The sequence below is a fragment of the Rhinopithecus roxellana genome, chromosome 12, assembly GCF_007565055.1.
Source record: "Rhinopithecus roxellana isolate Shanxi Qingling chromosome 12, ASM756505v1, whole genome shotgun sequence".
Classification (NCBI taxonomy): domain Eukaryota; kingdom Metazoa; phylum Chordata; class Mammalia; order Primates; family Cercopithecidae; genus Rhinopithecus; species Rhinopithecus roxellana.
The window spans coordinates 129,567,718-129,589,641 of record NC_044560.1 but is presented as its reverse complement, the minus strand read 5'-3'; the positions used below and the strand labels follow the sequence as shown (position 1 = coordinate 129,589,641).

The following is a 21,924-nucleotide window of genomic DNA, read 5'->3' as shown; positions in this document are numbered from 1 at the left end:
CAAGCACAGTGAATGAAGGAAACAATAAGGATTAGAGTGGATAAAAATAAAATGGAGGTTGGAAAAAAAAGAGGAAATTAATGAAACCAAAAGTTGATTCTTCAAAATGAAATCAACAAAATTGACGACCATTAACTAGACCGACTAAGAAAAAAGAGAAAAAATTAAAATTACTAAAATCAGAAATGAAAATGGAGTGTGAGCGTCGTGGATCATAATTTAATCCTGGCACTTTGGGGGTCACAATGGGAGGATTTCTTGAGGCCAGGTGTTTGGACTGGCATAAGTAACCTGGGGAGACCCGGTCTCTACAAAAAAATTAAAAACCAATTAGCTGGGCATGGTGGCATGCGTCTGTAGTCCTAGTATCTTGGGAGGCTGAAGAAGGAGAATTGCTTGAGGCTAGGAGGTTGAGGCTGCAGTAAGCCATAATCACACCACTGTATTTCAGCTTGGGCTGGCCTGCAGAGTGAGAGCCTGTCTCTCTCTCTTCCAAAAACAACAACAACAACAAATGAAAAAAAGAAAATGAAGCAATTACCACCAATTCTAATAAGATAATGATTATGAAAGTACTGTAAATAATTGTATGCCAATAAATTGGATAACCTAGATTAAATAGACAAATGCCTAGAAAAACACAAATATATGAACAGAACTAAAATCAGTAATAAGATTGAATCAATAAAAGCATTTGATGAAATTCAATTTTTTTTATAATAAAAACATTCTAACTAATAATGGAAGGAAACAACCTCATCATAAAGGCAATATGTGAAAAAAACAATGCTAACATCATACGCAAATGAGAAAGACTGAAAACTTTCCCTGTATGAGCAGGAACAAGACAAGGATGCTGCTTTTGACATTTCTATTCAATGTAGTATTGAAAGGCCTAGTCAGAAAAATTAGGCAAGAATTTAAGAAAAGACATTCAAATTGGAAGAAAGGAGTAAAATTATTTCTGTTCACAGATAACTTGAAGCTATATGTAGAAAATCCTAAAGATGGAACAAACCTATTAGAATTAATAAATGAATTCAGTAATGTTGCACAATACAAAATCAACATTCAAACATCAGTCGTATTTCGATACACTAACCATGAAAAATCTGAAGGGAAATTAAGAAAAAAATTTAATTTGTATTAATATCAAAAAGAATAAAATATTTAGGAATAAGTTTAACCAAAGAGGTGAAATGATTATACCTGAAATCCATAAAATATTGCTTAATGATGACATCAATAAATTGAAAGACATTTTGTTTTCATAAATTAGAAGGCTCAATATTGTCAAGAGGACAATGCTACCCAGAGTGAGCTGCAGATTCAATACAATTCCTATCAGAATCTCAGTGACATTTTTGCAGTAAAAGATAAATCTGTCCTAAAATTTGTATTGAATCTCATGACTCTAAATAGAGAAACAACTTTGAAGAGGAAGATTGAAGCTGGAGGACTCACACTTCCTGATTTCAGCATTTACTACAAAGCCCCAGTAATGAATACAGTGTGGTACTGGCATAAAGAAAGACATAGAAATTAATGCAAAATAACAGAGAGCCCAGAAAGAAATACTTGCATATACAGCCAAATGATTTTCATCGAGTGTGCCAAGATTGTTTAATGGGGAAAGGACAGCGTTCTCACCAAACGATACTGGGAAAGCTGGATATCCAAGGGCAGGAATGAGTGGAACCTTTACCTAACACCATATACAAAAATTAACCCACAATGAAGAAAAGATCTAAATGTAAGAGCAAAAATTGTACAATTCTTAGAAGAAAACATAGAAGAAAACCTTAGTGATATTGGATTTCACAATGATTTCTTAGTTGTAACCACAAAAGCATAGGCAACAAATAAAATGGATAAATTGGACTTCATAAAAATAAAAACCTTTTATATATCAAAGAACATTATCAAGAAGGTGAAAATGCAACCCATGAAATGAGAAAAATATTTGCAAATTATAAGTGTGATAAGAAATTAATTTCCAGAATACATGAAAAACTACAAGTCAACAACAGCAAACATCCAAAAACCCAATTAAAAAATGAACAAAGGATTAAAATAGAGTTTTCTCCAAGGAAGATATACAAATATCCAATAAGCCCACAGAAAGTTCCTCAGCATCATGAATACTTAGAGATATGCAAATCAAAACCAAAGTGTGACACCACCTCACACACTTTAGGATGGCTTTGATAAACAACAACAATGACAGCAACACAAAACAAGTCTTTTCAAATAGGTGGAAAAATTGGAGCTCTAGTGGATTGCTGATGGGATGGGAAGTGTTATAGCCACTGTAAAAAGTGGTATGGTTGTTTTTCAAAAAATTAAACAATAAATTACCATTCGATCCAGCAATTCCACTATAGAATTGAAAGAAATTTGAACAAATATTTGCACATTGATATTCAGAGAAGCGTTACTCACAATAGCCATAAAATGGAAATGGAAAAGTCCATTGAAAGATAAGTGGATAGGCAAATGAGGTATATCTATACATCGAAATGTTATTCAACCTTAACAAGGAATAAAATTCCAATACATCATGCAAAATGGATGAACCTTGAAGATATTATGCTAACTGAAATAAGCCAGACACCAAAGGATAATTATTATATAATTCCATTTATAAAAGATAGAATAGCCAGTTATGTAGAGACAGAAAGTAGAGTGGTGGATGCTAAGGGTTAGTGGGAGAAGGAGTAAGAGTTACTGTTTATTGGGTACAGAGATTTAATATGGTAAAAGGAAAAAGTTCTGGAAATGGATAGTGTGATGGTTACACAACACTAAATTGCACACTTAGAAATAGTTAATGATAAGTCTTATAATAGATATATATAAAGTGTCCTGGTAGTCTTACACTGTATAAATACACACTTTTTGGCATTGCCCCTTTCCTGCCATGCAGACCTCCAGAGGTGAATCTCCCTATTTCTCCAAGTGTGCATCACTCACTGTCCTCTGTGCTGTGTCCCACGTGCTGTGCCCACAGCCTCATACAGCCTGTGACTTCAGAGCCAGGACACAGCTCAAGAGTCTGCCCAGAGGCTCCCTCTCTTCTTGTTTCCCTGCAGCCTTGGCTTCACTTCACCTGGCAGCTCGATTTAGCCAAATTCAGGACACGCCACCAGGGCTCTTTCTCCACACACGCTGGTCCCACCCCAGGTGGAGTCAGGCAGGGCCAGTCACTGGAGAAGCCTGGATCAGAGCAGGCAGCAGTCTGAGCTGCTCCTCTCTCATCCAAGGGGCTTCCTCCTCTCATTTGGGGGAAAAATGTGAGCTTGTTTCAAAGCCTCAGATGTTCCTTGTAGCTCATGGAATAGGTAAAAGGAAACAAAGACATGGCAGAAAGGGATGTGTTGGTGATAGTAAGAAGCAACATGACCTTGAGGACTCTCCTTCTTGTCCCTCTGTGAAGCCTCTTCCACCACATAGGGCTCAGGGCTGAAAAAGCCCCTCCCTACCCTTCTCAGACTGGACACAAAGTCAGCCATGAGAAAACAGGAAAACAAGGAGAAGAGAGTCTGTAGAGACAAATTGGGAGGGTTCAAAAGGAGAATTTAGGATTTGCTTCTGCCCATTGGACACAGACTGGGAATTAAAATGTTTTCCTGACTCTTCTCTGAAAGCCAGATAGACTCCACCTAAAATCCTATTGCCAATGATGCAGGGATCCACTTACCAGAGACTCTGATCGTCTTGAATGTGGAACGTTCGCTGCCAGTGGCTGAGTTACGAACAGAGCAACGATAGAGCCCGCTATGGTTTGTAGTAATTTGGGGGATATAGAGCCTTGGTCCTGATTGCAGAAACTTCCCATTTATCGTCCAAGTATACTCTGCCGGTGGATTCGAGTCCGCGAAGCATGACAAGTAGAGGTTTTGTCCTGAACGGTAGTCGGTCAATGAAGGGAAAATGCTGGGGAGGTCTGGACCATCTGGAGTAAAGGGAATAAAGCCACAGGTGATGTCGTCCAAGGGAAGGGGATGCTTCTGATCTCTTAAATTGACACAGTGTCCCCCTGAGCCAAGACACACCCTCAAGTCTCAGCCAAACCCCTTCTGTGTTCACTGAGCCAAGGCCTGAGGTATTCACCTGTTTCTCCCATCACAGGTTGTAGACCCCAAGTCTCCCATGACAAGAGCATCCACTCCCCTTATATTCTTGGTTAAGGCTGTGCCTACCCAGGTTTTCCCAGAGCAGGGAGTCATGTCCCGCTCAGGTGTCCAGAAATAAAATTGTCTGTACTTGGACCTGAGACAGACTGAGATGTCTGGTCTCTGTTCATTTGGATTTAAGCTGGTGGCCTGGCCCACAGAGGAAACAAAGATACAGAGGACATCCAGGGTGACTGGGTCACTGCAGATGCTGCCAACTCGGTCCCATATTTCACATTCATAGGTTCCTGTGTCATTTCTTGTGACATTGGGTACAATGAGGATCTTGTTTATACCGGGTTGCTTTAGCCTGGGGCTAACTGGGAGGCTCTGACCATTTACCCACCACATGTACGTGTAGCCCTGAGTCTTAGGTTAACAAGTTAAGGCTACAACATTCTTATTCTCCATGGGGTTGATGTTGTTGCTGGTGATGTAGGGCTTGGGCAGCTCTGCTGTGTGGATAACAGAGAGAAGATTGTCCAGTGTAGCACCTTTGATTCCTCTACAGGCATCCTTCAATCAGAGTTGGCATCTCCCATCTCTCAGCCCTCTGAGTCCTTGAAAGTCAACAGCTGGTTTGTGTGTGATAAGATAGATGCATGATGATCTAAGGGCTCAAAGACTGTGAGGCCGCCTGCTCTGTCTTAGGGAAGCACACTTTCTCAAGTGTGAATTGAGCAGCAGTGTTGGGTCATGGACAGACACATCACATTATCTTAATCCAGTCTGTCACAGATGGACATTTGGGTTGATTCCAAGTCTTTGCTATTGTGAATAGTGCCGCAATAAACATACGTGTGCATGTGTCTTTATAGCAGCATGATTTATAATCCTTTGGGTATATACCCAGTAGTGGGATGGCTGGGTCATATGGTGCATCTAGTTCTAGATCCTTGAGGAATCGTCATACTGTTTTCCATAATGGTTGAACTAGTTTACAATCCCACCAAGAGTGTAAAAGTGTTCCTATTTCTCCACATCCTCTCCATCACCTGTTGTTTCCTGACTTTTGATTGCCATTCTAACTGGTGTGAGATGGTATCTCATTGTGGTTTTGATTTGCATCTCTCTGATGGCCAGTGATGATGAACATTTTTTCATGTGTCTGTTGACTGTATGAATGTCTTCTTTTGAGAAATGTCTGTTCATATCCTTTGCCCACTTTTTGATGGGGTTGTTTGTTTTTTTCTTGTAAATTTGTTTGAGCTCTTTGTAGATTCTGGATATTAGCCCTTTGTCAGATGGGTAGATTGCAAAAATTTTCTCCCATTCTGTAGGTTGCCTGTTCAGTCTGATGGTAGTTTCTTTTGCTGTGCAGAAGCTCTTTAGTTTAATTAGATCCCATTTGTCAATTTTTGCTTTTGCTGCCGTTGCTTTTGGTGTTTTAGACGTGAAGTCTTTGCCCATGCGTATGTCCTGAATGGTACTAACTAGGTTTTCTTCTAGGGTTTTTATGGTATTAGGTCTAACATTTAAGTCTCTAATCCATCTTGAATTAATCTTCATATAAGGAGTAAGGAAAGGATCCAGTTTCAGCTTTCTACTTATGGCTAGCCAATTTTCCCAGCACCATGTATTAAATAGGGAATCCTTTCCCCATTTCTTGTTTCTCTCAGGTTTGTCAAAGATCAGATGGCTGTAGATGTGTGGTATTATTTCTGAGGACTCTGTTCTGTTCCATTGGTCTATATCTCTGTTTTGGTACCAGTACCATGCTGTTTTGGTTACTGTAGCCTTGTAGTATAGTTTGAAGTCAGGTAGCGTGATGCCTCCAGCTTTGTTCTTATGACTTAGGATTGTCTTGGCAATGCGGGCTCTTTTTTGGTTCCATATGAACTTTAAAGCAGTTTTTTCCAATTCTGTGAAGAAACTCATTGGTAGCTTGATGGGGATGGCATTGAATCTATAAATAACTTTGGGCAGTATGGCCATTTTCATGATATTGATTCTTCCTATCCATGAGCATGGTATGTTCTTCCATTTGTTAGTGTCCTTTTTTATTTCACTGAGCAGTGGTTTGTAGTTCTCCTTGAAGAGGTCCTTTACATCCCTTGTAAGTTGTATTCCTAGGTATTTTATTCTCTTTGAAGCAATTGTGAATGGAAGTTCATTCATGATTTGGCTCTCTGTTTGTCTGTTACTGGTGTATAAGAATGCTTGTGATTTTTGCACATTGATTTTGTATCCTGAGACTTTGCTGAAGTTGCTTATCAGCTTAAGGAGATTTTGGGCTGAGACGATGGGGTTTTCTAAATATACAATCATGTCATCTGCAAACAGGGACAATTTGACTTCTTCTTTTCCTAACTGAATACCCTTGATTTCTTTCTCTTGCCTGATTGCCCTAGCCAGAACTTCCAACACTATGTTGAATAGGAGTGGTGAGAGAGGGCATCCCTGTCTTGTGCCAGTTTTCAAAGGGAATTTTTCCAGTTTTTGCCCATTCAGTATGATATTGGCTGTGGGTTTGTCATAAATAGCTCCTATTATTTTGAGATACGTTCCATCAATACCGAATTTATTGAGCATTTTTAGCATGAAGGGCTGTTGAATTTTGTCAAAAGCCTTTTCTGCATCTATTGAGATAATCATGTGGTTCTTGTCTTTGGTTCTGTTTATATGCTGGATTATGCTTATTGATTTGCGAATGTTGAACCAGCCTTGCATCCCAGGAATGAAGCCCACTTGATCGTGGTGGATAAGCTTTTTGATGTGCTGCTGAATCTGATTTGCCAGTATTTTATTGAGGATTTTTGCATCAATGTTCATCAGGGATATTGGTCTAAAATTCTCTTTTATGTTGTGTCTCTGCCAGGCTTTGGTATCAGGATGATGTTGGCCTCATAAAATGAGTTAGGGAGGATTCCCTTTTTTTCTATTGATTGGAGTAGTTTCAGAAGGAATGGTACCAGCTCCTCCTTGTACCTCTGGTAGAATTCAGCTGTGAATCCATCTGGTCCTGGACTTTTTTTGGTTGGTACGCTATTAATTATTGCCTCAATTTCAGAGCCTGCTATTGGTCTATTTAGGGATTCAACTTCTTCCTGGTTTAGTCTTGGAAGAGTGTAAGTGTCCAGGAAATTATCCATTTCTTCTAGATTTTCTAGTTTATTTGCGTAGAGGTGTTTATAGTTTTCTCTGATGGTAGTTTGTATTTCTGTGGGGTCCGTGGTGATATCCCCTTTATCATTTTTTATTGCATCTATTTGATTACTCTCTCTTTTCTTCTTTATTAGTCTTGCTAGTGGTCTGTCAATTTTGTTGATCTTTTCAAAAAACCAACTCTTGGATTCATTGATTTTTTGGAGGGTTTTTTGTGTCTCTACATCCTTCAGTTCGGCTCTGATCTTAGTTATTTCTTGCCTTCTGCTAGCTTTTGAATGTGTTTGCTCTTGCCTTTCTAGTTCTTTTAATTGTGATGTTAGAGTGTCAATTTTAGATCTTTCCTGCTTTCTCTTGTGGGCATTTAGTGCTATAAATTTCCCTCTACACACTGCTTTAAATGTGTCCCAGAGATTCTGGTATGTTGTATCTTTGCTCTCATTGGTTTCAAAGAACATCTTTATTTCTGCCTTCATTTCGTTATGTACCCAGTAGTCATTCAGGAGCAGGTTGTTCAGTTTCCATGTAGTTGAGCGGTTTTGATTGAGTTTCTTAGTCCTGAGTTCTAGTTTGATTGCACTGTGATCTGAGAGACAGTTTGTTATAATTTCTGTTCTTTTACATTTGCTGAGGAGTGCTTTACTTCCAATTATGTGGTCCATTTTGGAATAAGTGCGATGTGGTGCTGAGAAGAATGTATATTCTTTTGATTTGGGGTGGAGAGTTCTATAGATGTCTATTAGGTCCGCTTGGTGCAGAGATGAGTTCAATTCCTGGATATCCTTGTTAACTTTCTGTCTCGTTGATCTGTCTAATGTTGACAGTGGAGTGTTGAAGTCTCCCATTATTATTGTATGGGAGTCTAAGTCTCTTTGTAAGTCTCTAAGGACTTGCTTTATGAATCTGGGTGCTCCTGTATTGGGTCCATATATATTTAGGATGGTCAGCTCTTCCTGTTGAATTGATCCCTTTACCATTATGTAATGGCCTTCTTTGTCTCTTTTGATCTTTGATGGTTTAAAGTCTATTTTATCAGAGACTAGGATTGCAACCCCTGCTTTTTTTTGTTCTCCATTTGCTTGGTAGATCTTCCTCCATCCCTTTATTTTGAGCCTATGTATGTCTCTGCATGTGAGATGGGTCTCCTGAATACAGCAGACTGATGGGTCTTGACTCTTTATCCAGTTTGCCAGTCTGTGTCTTTTAATTGGAGCATTTAGTCCATTAACATTTAAGGTTAATATTGTTATGTGTGAACTTGATCCTGCCATTTGATATTAACTGGTTATTTTGCTCGTTAGTTGATGCAGTTTCTTCCTAGCCTCGATGGTCTTTACATTTTGGCATGTTTTTGCAATGGCTGGTACCGGTTGTTCCTTTCCATGTTTAGGGCTTCCTTCAGGGTCTTTTGTAAGGGAGGCCTGGTGATGACAAAATCTCTAAGCATTTGCTTATCTGTAAAGGATTTTATTTCTCCTTCACTTATGAAACTTAGTTTGGCTGGATATGAAATTCTGGGTTTAAAATTCTTTTTTTTAAGAACGTTGAATATTGGCCCCCACTCTCTTCTGGCTTGTAGAGTTTCTGCCGAGAGGTCTGCTGTTAGTCTGATGGGCTTCCCTTTGTGGGTTACCCGACCTTTCTCTCTGGCTGCCCTTAAGATTTTTTCCTTCATTTCAACTTTGGTGAATCTGGCAATTATGTGTCTTGGAGTTGCTCTTCTGGAGGAGTATCTTTGTGGTGTTCTCTGTATTTCCTGAATTTGATTGTTGTCCTGCCCTACTAGGTTGGGGAAGTTCTCCTGGATGATATCCTGAAGAGTGTTTTCCAACTTGGTTCCATTTTCCCCCTCATTTTCAGGCATCCCAGTCAGACGTAGATTTGGTCTTTTTACGTAATCCCATACTTCTTGCAGGCTTTGTTCATTTCTTTTTCTTCTTTTTTCTTTTGGTTTCTCTTCTCACTTCATTTCATTCATTTGATCCTCAATCGCTGATACTCTTTCTTCCAGTTGATCGAGTCGGTTACTGAAGCTTGTGGATTTGTCACATATTTCTCGTGTCATGGTTTTCATCTCTGTCATTTCGTTTATGACCTTCTCTGCATTAATTAGTCTAGCTATCAATTCTTCCACTCTTTTTTCAAGATTTTTAGTTTCTTTTCACTGGGTACGTAATTCCTCCTTTAGCTCTGAAAAGTTTGATGGACTGAAGCCTTCTTCTCTCATTTCGTGAAAGTCATTCTCTGACCAGCTTTGATCCATTGCTGGCGATGAGCTGCGCTCCTTTGCAGGGGGAGATGCGCTCTTATTTCTTGAATTTCCAGCTTTTCTGCCCTGCTTTTTCCCCATCTTCGTGGTTTTATCTGCCTCTGGTCTTTGATGATGGTGAAGTACTGATGGGGTTTTGGTATAGGTGTTCTTCCTGTTTGATAGTTTTCCTTCTAATAGTCAGGACCCTCAGCTGTAGGTCTGCTGGAGATTGCTTGAGGTCCACTCCAGACCCTGTTTGCCTGGGTATCAGCAGCAGAGGTTGCGGAAGATAGAATATTGCTGAACAGCGAGTGTACCTGTCTGATTCTTACTTTGGAAGCTTCCTCTCAGGGGTGTACTCCACCCTGTGAGGTGTGGGGTGTCAGACTGCCCCTAGTGGGGGATGTCTCCCAGTTAGGCTACTCAGGGGTCAGGGACCCGCTTGAGCAGGCAGTCTGTCTCTTCTCAGATCTCAACCTCCGTGTTGGGAGATCCACTGCTCTCTTCAAAGCTGTCAGACAGAGTCGTTTGCATCTCCACAGGCCTCTGCTGCTTCCCCTTTTGTTGTTTAGCTGTGCCCTGTCCCCAGAAGTGGAGTCTACAGAGACAGGCAGGTTTCCTCGAGCTGCTGTGAGCTCCACCCAGTTCGAGCTTCCCAGTGGCTTTGTTTACCTACTTAAGCCTCAGCAATGGCGGGCGCCCCTCCCCGAGCCTTGCTGCTGCCGTTTCGTTTAGATCGCAGACTGCTGTGCTAGCAATGAGGGAGGCTCTGTGTCCGTCGGACCCCCTCGGCCAGGTGTGGGTATAATCTCCTGGTGTTCCCGTTTGCTTCAAGCACTGTATTGGGGTGGGAATTACCTGATTTTCCAGGTGTTGTGTGTCTCAGTTCTCCTGGCTAGGAAAAGGGATTCCCTTCCCCCTTGCGCTTCCCCGATGAGGCAATGCCTTTCCCTGCTTCAGCTCTCCCTGGTCGGGCTGCAGCAGCTGACCAGCACCGATTGTCCGGCACTCCCCAGTGAGATGACCCCAGTACCTCAGTTGAAAATGCAGAAATCACCGGTCTTCTGTGTTGCTCACGCTGGGAGTTGGAGACTGGAGCTGTTCCTATTTGGCCATCTTGCTCTGCCCTCTTCTTGCCCTTTTTTTTGTTCTCTCACCATGTTTCTACCTTGGTGATTAGTTTTTGGGCAATTCCATGTTGGCCATGCTGCACTCATATATTTTTGAAGGCTTTGGGATGTGAGAGAATCTGATTGCTATTTTCTATGTCATCAAAAGTTTCCACCTTTTCATGGTTGCATCTTTTTCTCAGTGTCTCTCTTGTGGCCATCATTAATAAGAGCCTGTCAGGTCAGATTTAGGACAGATTTTTGTAATTCTGCAAAAATTGTTACTGGGATTCTGGTAGGGGTTGTGTTGAATCTGGAGCTCACTTTGGGTAGTATTGTCTTCCTAACAATATTGATTCTTCCAATCCGTGAGAATGAAATGTCTTTCCATGTATTGATATTGTCTTTAATTTCTTTCAGTAATATTTTGTAGTTTTCAGGGTATAACACTTTGACTTTTTTGGTTAAACTTATTCCAAAATATTTTATTCCTTTTGATGTTAATGTGAATGGAAATTCTTTTCTGAATTTCCTTTCACATTGTTCATTGTTAGTGCATTGTCTAAAGAATGATTTAGAATGAGTGAAGGGTACAGGCAAAAGCTGGTGGTTTTGGAGCAGAAACAGATTCCCTGTCCTGGGATTTTGATTTCCCTCTCCCTTTGCAGAGGGCAGGTGGCTCTTTCCTGATAGTCAGATAGGCTTCACTGGAAAACATGTTGCCAATGCTCCAGGGATCCACCTACCAGGGACTATGATCCTTTTGATTATGAGATTTGTTCCACCAGTGGCTGAGTTATGCATGAAACAGACATAGCACCCTCTATATGTTTTAGTGATTTGAGGGATAAAGAACACTTGTGCTGATTGCTGGAATTTCCCATCAATCAGCCAAGAATGCTCTGCCAGTGGGTGAGAGTCTGTGAGGCAGGAGAGCTTGGGGACTTCCCCTGTATGGTAATAGGTGTATGAAGAAGAAATGATGGGGGCATCCAAGCCATCTGGAGTAAAGAGAAGAAAGTCACAGGTGATGTTGTCAGAGAGAAGGGAAAATCCTGGTCTGTGGAAGGGCCACAGTGACCCTGTGAGCTAAGTCACAATATTGAAGTCCCAGCCAAATCCCTGCTGTGTTCACTGGTCTGGAGCCTGAGACACTGACCTGTTTCTCCCATCATAAGCTGTGGACCCTGAGTTTCCCATGACAGGAGCAGCCTTTTCTCTCCCACTGTTGATCAAGCATAAGCCTACTCTTAGTAGTCATGGCCAACTTTGATGTCCAGGGGTAAAGGTCTCTGTATTTGGACCTGAGAGGGACTGGGAGGCCTGGCCTCTGGCCATGTGTATTTGGAATGGCAGCCTGCCTCACAGAAGAACAGAAGATACTCACGGAGGAGATTCAGGGTGACTGGGTCACTGCGGCTGGCACTCACTGGGTTCTTCATTTCACATTCATAGGGTCCTACAGTATCTTTTGTGACAATAAATAGAATGAGGATCCTGTTGTTTTTGGACAGCTGCAATGTGCGACTGTTACGGAGGCTCTGACCATTTATCCACCACCAGTAGCTTGCATCCGGAGTGTCAGGATCACAGGATAAGATCACAGTCTCCACGGCCTCCCTGGGGTTTAAGTTGCTGCTGGAGATGGAGGGCTTGGGAGTCTCCACTGTGCAGATAACAGAGAGAAGATTGCCCTGTGTGGCACCTTTGATGCCTCCAAAGACATTTTTCAGTCAGGGATGGCCTTTCCCACCTCTCAGCTCACCCCAGTCCTTAAAAGCCCATGGCACGTGTGTGTGTGTTAAAAGACAGATGCATGGCAATCGGAGGGCTCAGAGATTGTGAGGCTGCCTGCTTTATGTGGGAGAAGCACAGACTTTCTCAAGTGTGCATTGAGCAGCAGCATTGGGTCATGGAAAGACATGGGATCAGCAGTCACAGCCCCTGGTGCCTCTCTGAGTTCCTCCCTCTCCAACTGCCTGCCTGGCCCACCTTGGGGTCCTCACCTGGAGCATGCAGTGCTGGAATCTTCTTAGTTTCAGTCTTACTTTGCCCCCCAAAGTATGTTTTCTCTGCAGCTTCCCTTTGCAAGGACATCCTAGAGATGGATCATGGAACTTCCCATTATCCTTAAACCCTTTGGGTACTGGGAAGCCTGGCCTGTGATTGCGTACTTCAGCAGAAATAACACAGGGGAGACCAGAGTCAAGCCTGGAGGTCAGTTCAGTCAACAGGCAGTGAAGCCACAAGTTGGGGCAGTTTTCCTAGCTGTCTCATAGTGACTGACTTGAGCCAGTGACCTCTAAAGATAGAGCAGAGTCCAAGGGATGACCTACAAAAAGTGAAGGCGATGCGCAAGAGCTGATAGCTTTGGACCAAGATCACGTTCCCTCTCCTGTGTCCATGATGTTCCCTTCCCCCTGTAGAGGGCAGGTGATTACCATGTGTATCTTTCTAGAAATACATGTGGATGTTTGCAAGTGCAGAACTGATTGGTGGAAAGGGTGAACTTGAAGTGATGATGGAAATCTGGCCCTCATGGACCATATGGGTTTGGTGGCTATTAGACCAATGTTTGGGAAGAAGTCTTGCAGATACTTTCTGTCATTAGACATTCTATTCTCTGATTCTGTGAGTTTGACTACTCTGTGTACCTCATCTCAGTGGATTCCAGAATGAATCAGAGAGTAGAATAGTAGTTTCCAGGAGCTGGGGTTGGGGGAATAGGGCATTGTTCCATGGGTGTGCGCTTTCAGTTATGCAGGATAAGGAGGTTCGAGAGATCTCCAGTACAGCTTTATGCCTATTGTTCATACAGATAAAGTGTTGCATATGCAGAAAGCTTAAAATCAAGTGTTTTGGATGTCTAACTTTTTTTTTTTTTATTTTGGAATATTTGCAGTAGATGCACTGGTTTAGCATCCCACATCTGAAAAATTTAAAATCCAAAATGCTCCAGTGAGCACTTCTTTTTAGCATCACATCAGTGGTCAGAAGTGTTGGATTTTGGAGCATTTCAGATTTTGGATTTCTGGATTTGGGATGCTCAATTTGTAATACTGTAATTTTTCATAAAATGTTGTCAGGAGTTTAGAACTCATGTTATGTTTTGACTCTAGTAACAAAACAAAAAAGATTTGGAGGAAACATTAAAATGTTGTCATAAGTGGAAAGTTTTACTGATGGTCGAAACATCTAAGATCAATTTCTGGTAGTAGTATTTGTCTTGATACCCAATTAAAGTTTAGGTGTGCCGTGAATTCCAGCAGGATCACATTGTGCTCAAAGAAAGATGCCAAAGATGATTTGAAATTAGCAAGTCCTTTAGTAGAGGGAATCCCTTCAAAAGGACAGAACTGGTCAGTGTGTCAATTACATAAAGGGAGGAATGATGCTGAATTAAAAGAAGTGATGTGTGTTATGTTAGTAAATATAGAAAGAGCTCCCTGTTTCTAATTTCTGTGTAGAGTTAGGAAAAGTGGGGAAGAGCGCAAAACAGGTATGTGAAATGCTTTCTTCATTTCTGTCAACCTCAGGAAATATAACTCGAGTTTCAGTTTGTGTGAATTAGGAAGAGTCTAAGTGAGACGCCAATGGCTCATGTGTCCCCCACACAAAGAACTCCAACTTATGAAAATGGCATCACCATGAGGAAACAGTTGTATGTGGCACAGGCAGTAAAACCACCAGATAGCACCCACCTGGCCACCTCCAACAGGTCCCCAAAGCCACCAGTATTCCCATTATGTGTGTTACAGCCTTGGTAGTTGTCCCACAACTACAACATTTAAAAATTGCAATTGTCAAAACAAAATGTTAAATATGAAGTTGAATATGTTGTTCCACTTTTTTTTCCATCACTCTTTTTGAACTTTCCTGTTTCAGTTTTGGAAGTTTCTATTGAAACATCCTCAAGCTCGGGATTCTTTCCTCAGCTGTGTGCATTCTACCAGTAAGCATCAAAAGCATTCTTCATTTCTCTAACAGAACTATTCTTTATTTTATTTCTGAGATGGAGTCTCACTCTGTTGCCCAGGCTGGAGTGCAGTGGCACGATCTTGGCTCACTGCAAGCTCCGCCTCCTGGGTTCATGCCATTCTCCTACCTCAACCTCCGAGGAGCTGGGACTACAGGTGGCCGGAACCATGCCAGGCTAATTTTTTTGTATTTTTAGTGGAGACGGGGTTTCACCATGTTAGCCAGGATGGTCACGATCTCCTGACGTCATGATCCGCCCGTCTCGGCCTCCCAAAGTGCTGAGATTACAGGCATGAGCCACTGTGACTGGCCATCTCTGAGGGATTTTAATGAGTTGTTGACTTTTGAGTTTGTTTAGGTTTTTACTTACTCTTAGAAGTGAGTGACAAATTTGAAGCTTGTTATATGCCTGACAAGAAACCAGAAGTCTCTAGGAAGTGACTGGAGAATGTGAGCTCCATAGTAGGTTGAGGATGCAGTCATGAATGAAATGGGTGAAATCAGCCCATGGGCTTCAGAAACGGCAGGCCTGTCCAGCCTATGACACCCTGGTGAGTCAGTGCAAAGATTACAACAGTGACAGCAAACTGGCATGGCTGACTCTATCTGGCATCTAGTCCCAGGCTGGCTGTCCTCACTCATTCCTGGACAGGCCAGGTTAACCATGGGAGGAATTTAGTTTATGGTTTAACTTTGAAGCAAGAATGATAATAGTTCCTCGATAAAACTAATACCCTTACTTTGCCCAGGGATTGCCTTTGTAAAACTGGTGAAAAGCCATGCAGTAAGATTATAGGAGGGAACTGAATTCTGCTAAAATGTAGGCACAGTTTCTATAATCCCTTACTCCTCAAATGTCATTTGGCTAGTGTTTACAAAATTTGTAACTAATTGCTGCTCTAGATAACATCACTATTGTAGAACCTGAGATTGATCTTTTGAGATGTTTCTCATTCTTTGCATTCTGGCAACACACTGATCTCATCCATACCCATGACTAGTGGCTCAGCCAGTCACGTGGTCCCCACCTACAGTCAGATTCAAGCACAAACAGATCATTTCCCTCCGCCCACATGATTCCATCCACAAACAATCAGCAGTACCCATTTTTTAGTCCTGTGTCCCTGAAACTATCCTTGAAAATCTTTAACCCCTGATCCACTAAGGAGGCTGATTTGAGTAATAATAAACCTCTATCCTCATCTTTGGCAGACTTGGAGTCATTAAAATCTTCATTTACTGCAAATCACCATCTGGATCAATTGGTTTTGTTTGTGCAGGAGGCAGAAGAACTTGTCTGAGAATTATAAGAGTGGATGGAGGAGTTGTCTATCCATGTCCCATGGTCTTGTCCACAGAACAGCCTCACAAAGGGAAAGAGCCCTGGGTGGGGATACAGTGGAAGCTCATTCTCTTAGTGACCTGGGGACTCTGGCTCGAGATGAAGCCTGGCAGGAGTGGCAACTCCAGGTGATTTCTGTGCTTTTCCCATTTCCTGGGAGGTGGGCCATTCCACAGTGTTAGCAGGAAGGGAATAGAACCATCAGCCTAGTTAGAGGGAGTGTCTGGGGAAGGCCTAGGGGTGGAGGAAGAGGCTGTGCAGGACAGGGCTTGCCAGTTAGAATGAAGTGGGGCAAGATGAGGGACACAGAGAAGCAGAGAGAGACAGAGATAGCATGGCAGTGAACAGTGGGGGCTACAGTGACTTCAGAGACCCCAGGGACTAGGTGTCCCCATTTCCACAGTCCAGGACCAGGGAGCCCTGAAAACTCTCCCATGGCCAAAGAGCTTCAGAGTTCCATGAGGTGGGGTGTCTTTAGGGGCAAGAGGTAGTGGGGGGATGAAACATGGGCATCAGCCTCTGAAGGAGAAGGGACAGGTGTGGCTAGAACCTCCTAGGATTCTACATCTGAGATCCAGTCTCTAAAGAGGTTATGGGTCATTCATTTCTTCTTTCAATTCCTTCATTTGTTATGTGAGAGCACCTGATTGTGTGTCTCTCACTGGACTTGAGCTGGTGCAGGGTGTGAGTGGGGAAAGAATACAAGCTCCTTTCCTTTATCTTGTCATGCCAGTGACATGGGGACTTTGGGAAACACAGGATTTCAGGTTCAGTGATAGGGGTTAAGATATGAGGGTGAGGCCTGGACATTTTTTGCACTGAGTCTGAAAGTTGAGGCCGGTGATTTAGTTCTGGTGTACAGACTAATCAACTGACCATTTGCTCTCACTCCTCTGAGGTTTGGATGCCTAAGAAGAGAGGGTTGGAGCCAATAAATGACTATGGGGGCCTTGGAACCCAATAAGCCCTCATTTCAGGTAGAGGAGAGGATGGGCCTGTGGCTGCAGACAGACCTCATGTGACCCTGATCTGCCTTTTGTGTTTGTGTGACTCTGGTTCAGTGTGCCTTCCTGTGCCTCAGTTTTCTCTCAGTCATAAAAGCTAAATGGTAAATGGATTGTGGCTTTTCATGCTATCTGTGAATAAATTGTAAATTATTCACAGTCACCTGAGCTAATGCTTGGCACAGTGGAGGTGCTCACACAAATGGCATTTATTATTATTCACTTCCATGAGAGAACACTTTTAGGTCAGAACCCTGTGGACAAGCTGCTGCCAAGTACATTTTCTCTCTTCTGTTTCTGCTTCTGGGGACATTAGATTTTCTATGGAATGTCCTAAACCTCACAAGGCAGTTGGCTGATGGCCTACAAAGCTTGTCTTTCTGTCCTCTACACTCTGAGTCTCCGGTGAAGAAAGCTCTGTCCTTGCCCAGATGAGGCTCTGAGGGCTGAGCCCTGGCTGGTGAGCAGCTCCAGGAGACACAGTCCTCAGACAGCTGGTGAATCCTTGGTCCCAGTAAGTCCTGGCACAGGCTCCTCAGCTTTATCTGGAGTAAGGATTTAGGGACAGGGGTCTGGGGTTGAGGTTTCTAGGGCTGAGCTTCTCTGAGAGTATCTCATGGGGCCCCTTAGGGAAAGCCCTACTCAGTTCTCCAGGGTCTTTCTCATGGTCAAGTTTATGAAGAGGGCATGAGGTGCTTGGCTGAGACTGATCTCCTCCTGCTGAGCACCCCCCATCAGACTGTCCTTCCTGTGCAACAAGTGTCTGCAGGGTCTGGAGGCAGGAAAGGAATTCTGATCTGCTGAAGTTTATCTCCTCTGTGTGTGTCCTGCACTAAATGCTGAAACCCCAACAGGGGACATAATGCAGAGAGGAACAAAGGCACAGTCTAGGCCTGACAATCCTGTATGTCCAAAGTAGAAGTGACCCCTGCCCCCCAACACCCAGAGATCATATGGAATCACTCACGGTATAAGGTGAAATGTCCAGTTACTCCTTCAGTCCTATCACCTCGCTTTATGATTTTTATGGTGTAGGATCCTGTGTCGTTCCGGGTGACATTCTGGATCAGCAGGGATGCATTGGAATATACTGTTTCTCGTCCACTGTATGCAGGCCCAAATATAATTGTTTCAGGGTCTATTACATATGCTGTAATGTAATGGTGGTAGTCCATTATTTGCCCTTTGTACCAGATGTAGCCAGTAAGATTCTGGGGCAAATTGTGGACAAGTAGAAGAACATCCTTCCCCTCAGAAACTTTGGTTGGCTGAGCTTCAATCGTGACTTGAGCAGTGGTGGGCAGGTTCCAGAAGATTAAAAGTGATGCTAGGAGGTAGAGAGAGCATCAGTCAATATTGAGACCTATGTATGGGGGTGAAAGCTTTGGTCCCTGCATCCTGAGAAGATCTCTTCAATCATCAGCCTTGAAGACACACACACACACACACACAAACACACACACACCCCTTTTTCTGTGTGTATGTGTTTGTTTTGTGTCCTACTGTCCTACTGGGTCAAGGTCAGCAGCACAATACCTATTCCTTCAACACTTCTGACCTCGTCATTTTTCTGTTTGGAATCCTCTTCCCCAGGGATTTTCACAGCTTCCTCCACACTGCCGTCAGGTCCTACTCACATCAGGGTATCCTTAGACTTCTTTCCTGACACTTCCTTCAGAGACCCGGGGTCTTCCCTTTCTGACCTTTCCCTGCTCTGCTCCCTCCGGAGCTCTTGTCAACACCTGACCTCATATTCTTGATCTCTTTGCATGTCTTTCCTCCTGCCCATGAGAGCATGAGCTCCGTGAGGACAGGGACTTTTGTGATCTTGGTTGCATCCCAGTGCCTGGGACAGGCTGCAGACTCCTGTAGATGTGAGAGTTCTAAGGGCCCTCCATGTGTGTGGTTTATTTTGTCTTTCTCCAATGGTTGAGGTTTTTTTGCTGAGGACAGTGTTTCATGCCCTGCTTATATTTTCTTTTGATGTGTCATCTGACAATAGTTATTATTATCATTTTTCAAAATGTGGCTGCCAGTGATGATATAGCAGCAAAAGAGAACACTTGAGATTTTCCTACCTCTTACCAATTCCAGTTCAATGTGATTTTCCTGTTTTGACCCTTGTCCCTCTCTGGTATATTTTCCCCTATCCAGGCTCCAACAGAGCCTTCATTCCTGGTTTTTTTTTTTTTTTTTTTTTTGATAGAGTGTCTCGTACTGTCGCCCAGGTTGGCGTGCAGTGGCGTGATCTCGGCTCACCGCAACCTCTGTCTCCCGGGTTCATGCAATTCTCCTGCCTCAGCCTCCCGAGTAGCTAAGATTACAGGAGCACACCACCACACCTGGTTAATTTTTTGTATTTTTAATACAGACGGGGGCTTCACTGCATTGACCAGACTGGTCTTGAACTCGTGACCTCATGATCTGCCCACCTCAACCTCCAAAAATGCTGATTTCTTTTAGTTTTAAGAACCCCTCATGCCTGTAGTCCTAGCACTTTGGGAGGCCGAGGCCGGCGGATCACAAGGTCAGGAGATCGAGACCATCCTGGCTAACACGGTGAAACTCCGTCTCTACTAAAAATACAAAAAAAATAGCCCGGCGTGGTGGCGGGCACCTGTAGTCCCAGCTACTCGGGAGGCTGAGGCAGGAGAATGGCATGAACCTGGGAGGCGGAGCTTGCTGTGAGCCGAGATCGGGCACTGCAATCCAGCCTGAGCGACAGAGGCAGACTCCGTCTCAAAAAAAAAAAAAAAAAAAAAGAACCCCATCTTCTCCAGGAACCCTATCCAATCATTCTGCTTCCTCCTCCTGTCCTCTCCCAGGAAGTTCTCTCCTCACCTGTAAGAAGGAGCTCCTTCCAGGTGATGTGCAGTGTGCAGGGAGGCGCTGAGAGGGGCCCCATGGCCTGTGCTGCCTGCGTGTTCTCCTCTGTGGAGATGAGCCTGGGATCCAGAAACTTTCTGAGCACAGCTGTCAGCTGTGCTCTCCTTCCTCCTTCTGTGCTGAGCCTCTTCCCAGGGCAGGAGCACTTCTCAGGCTCATGGGCGGGGTCTGTGCCCAGGACACCTCTCTGTTCCCTCCCCTCTCAGTCCTGCCTCCTTGTCCCTCCTTCTCTTTTTCCTTTTTGTCTGTGTGTCAGGTCCCTGGGAATTGTGGAGGCCTCTGCCTTTTTCAGCAGTGGTTCGGTCACCAAACCTCGACACACACTATGTGCAGAAACACAAACACACAAAAGAGACACACACAGACACACACAGTCACACACATACCCTGTAGGTTGGGCAAGCACAGTCCTGGGCCTCATCCTCCTGCTGTCCCCATGGCGCTGGTTTGGAGTGCACATTCATGCCCTTTGCCCTCTTTCATCCCCATCTGACTCTCCCCTTCAGTGCAGGAGACTGGAGCTGCACCAGGTCCCTGTCACAGGGACACCCCATTGTGCTGTGGGTGAGCTGTGTGTCATCTGGTGACAGGGACCCTTCCTTTCTCTAATTGTGTGTCTAGCTTGGCTGCAGCTTCCAAGGATGGACATTCAGGACCTGGGTGTCCCAGAGGAAACTGTCCTTCCTGGAGGTGTGCAGGGTGAATCTCTCATGCCTCTTGGGAGGAGAGGCCTGTGCTGGTTGCTCCGTGGGGACTATGAGTCCCATGGTCAAAGGGACAGTTCTCACTCTATTGCTCCTTGGGGTCTGGTGGCTGAGCTGGGGCTCAGGGTTTCTCCTTTCTTCCTGACCATCTTTGGTGTCCTCTCTTCTTTGCCCAGCTGATTGTCCTGTGGACACCACACCTTCCGCGTGGTGGTGCAGGAGGAAGTGGTGAGTTACCCAGGAACCCCGTGGATCATGGTTTGTTGAGATGCAGGAACGGGAATCTGGGACACAGCAGGGTTTCAGAGCTGGAGAGGTTCATCCCGACTTACTCTGTGGTCATGATGGGTTCAGTCCTCCATGTGCTGACATACCCAGGAGTCTGTCCTGAGGGTTTTGACCTGGCCAAGCTGCTCTCTGTAGAGGAGGAACAGGCAGTCGCCAGAGAGCCTGTCTGGAGGGACGTTGCTCACACCTGAGAGGGCACGTGGGGGTGAGTTGTGTTCTGGGAGAAAGAGCAATAATACACTCTTCTCCCGGCAGGCACACTGGAGAGGTCTGTCTTCCCAACGGACAGCCGGGGGTAGGTGGCAACATCCTGGATGGTGCCTGTGTGTGAATATCACAGGCGCTCTGAGCCCCCCGGGGTGCAGCGGGCAGGCAGTTCACAGGGTGCCTGACTGATTCCCGGGGAGGCTGTGGGCCCTCAGGCAGCCGCTGTTCTGTGTCAGCACTAGTCTTGGCCTGTGATGCCCCAGAGAACAGGACAGATGGAGCAGGGGCAGGCATTTAGGGAGCAGTGACGGAAAAAGTTGATGAGGATGGAAGGAGGTCGTGAGGGGAAAGCGCCTGGTGTGGTGTCTCGTGCACCAGCGCTGCCCTCCGAGATGTCTCTTTAGTTGAGCCCAAGGAAGGAGCAGGTGTGTGGGGCAGGAGCTGCCTGCAGAGGGAATGGTGTTAGGTTGGCTGCCGCCAGGTCAGGGAGGAGCTGACAGAGTCCATGTTGGGAGCATGCAGGACGCTGAGGACTTGGGCCAAGGTGACCCTGGTGAGGGTGGACCCTTCTTGGTTATGGGTTCTGCTGAGGGAAGTCTGCATCCCCTGGAAAGGCTCCAGGCTGGAGGGACTCTGCTGCCCTGTGGTGGACTGGAGGGGAAGTGTGGGTGGCCGAAGTCCCAGGCCAGGCTGCGTGTTTTATTCCACAAGGATCTGCACATTTCACACGAGGTCACACATATGTTATGTTACAGCTCCATCACCTTCCAGCCCCGTGAGTCCCAGTCTCTGTGGCTCTACGTTCACTGTTCTCCCTCTTTCACAATCGCCGATGGTCACAAATGCAGATTTTTGTCACCTTCTGTGAGTTTGTG

The 21,924-nt window shown here is 44.3% G+C and overlaps 1 pseudogene; it reads right to left on the bottom strand.

Annotated features, from left to right (window-relative positions):
• Positions 1-240: 240 nt before the first annotated feature.
• Positions 241-19,869, bottom strand: LOC104670095 (annotated as a pseudogene).
• Between the last annotated feature and the right edge of the window lie 2,055 nt (positions 19,870-21,924).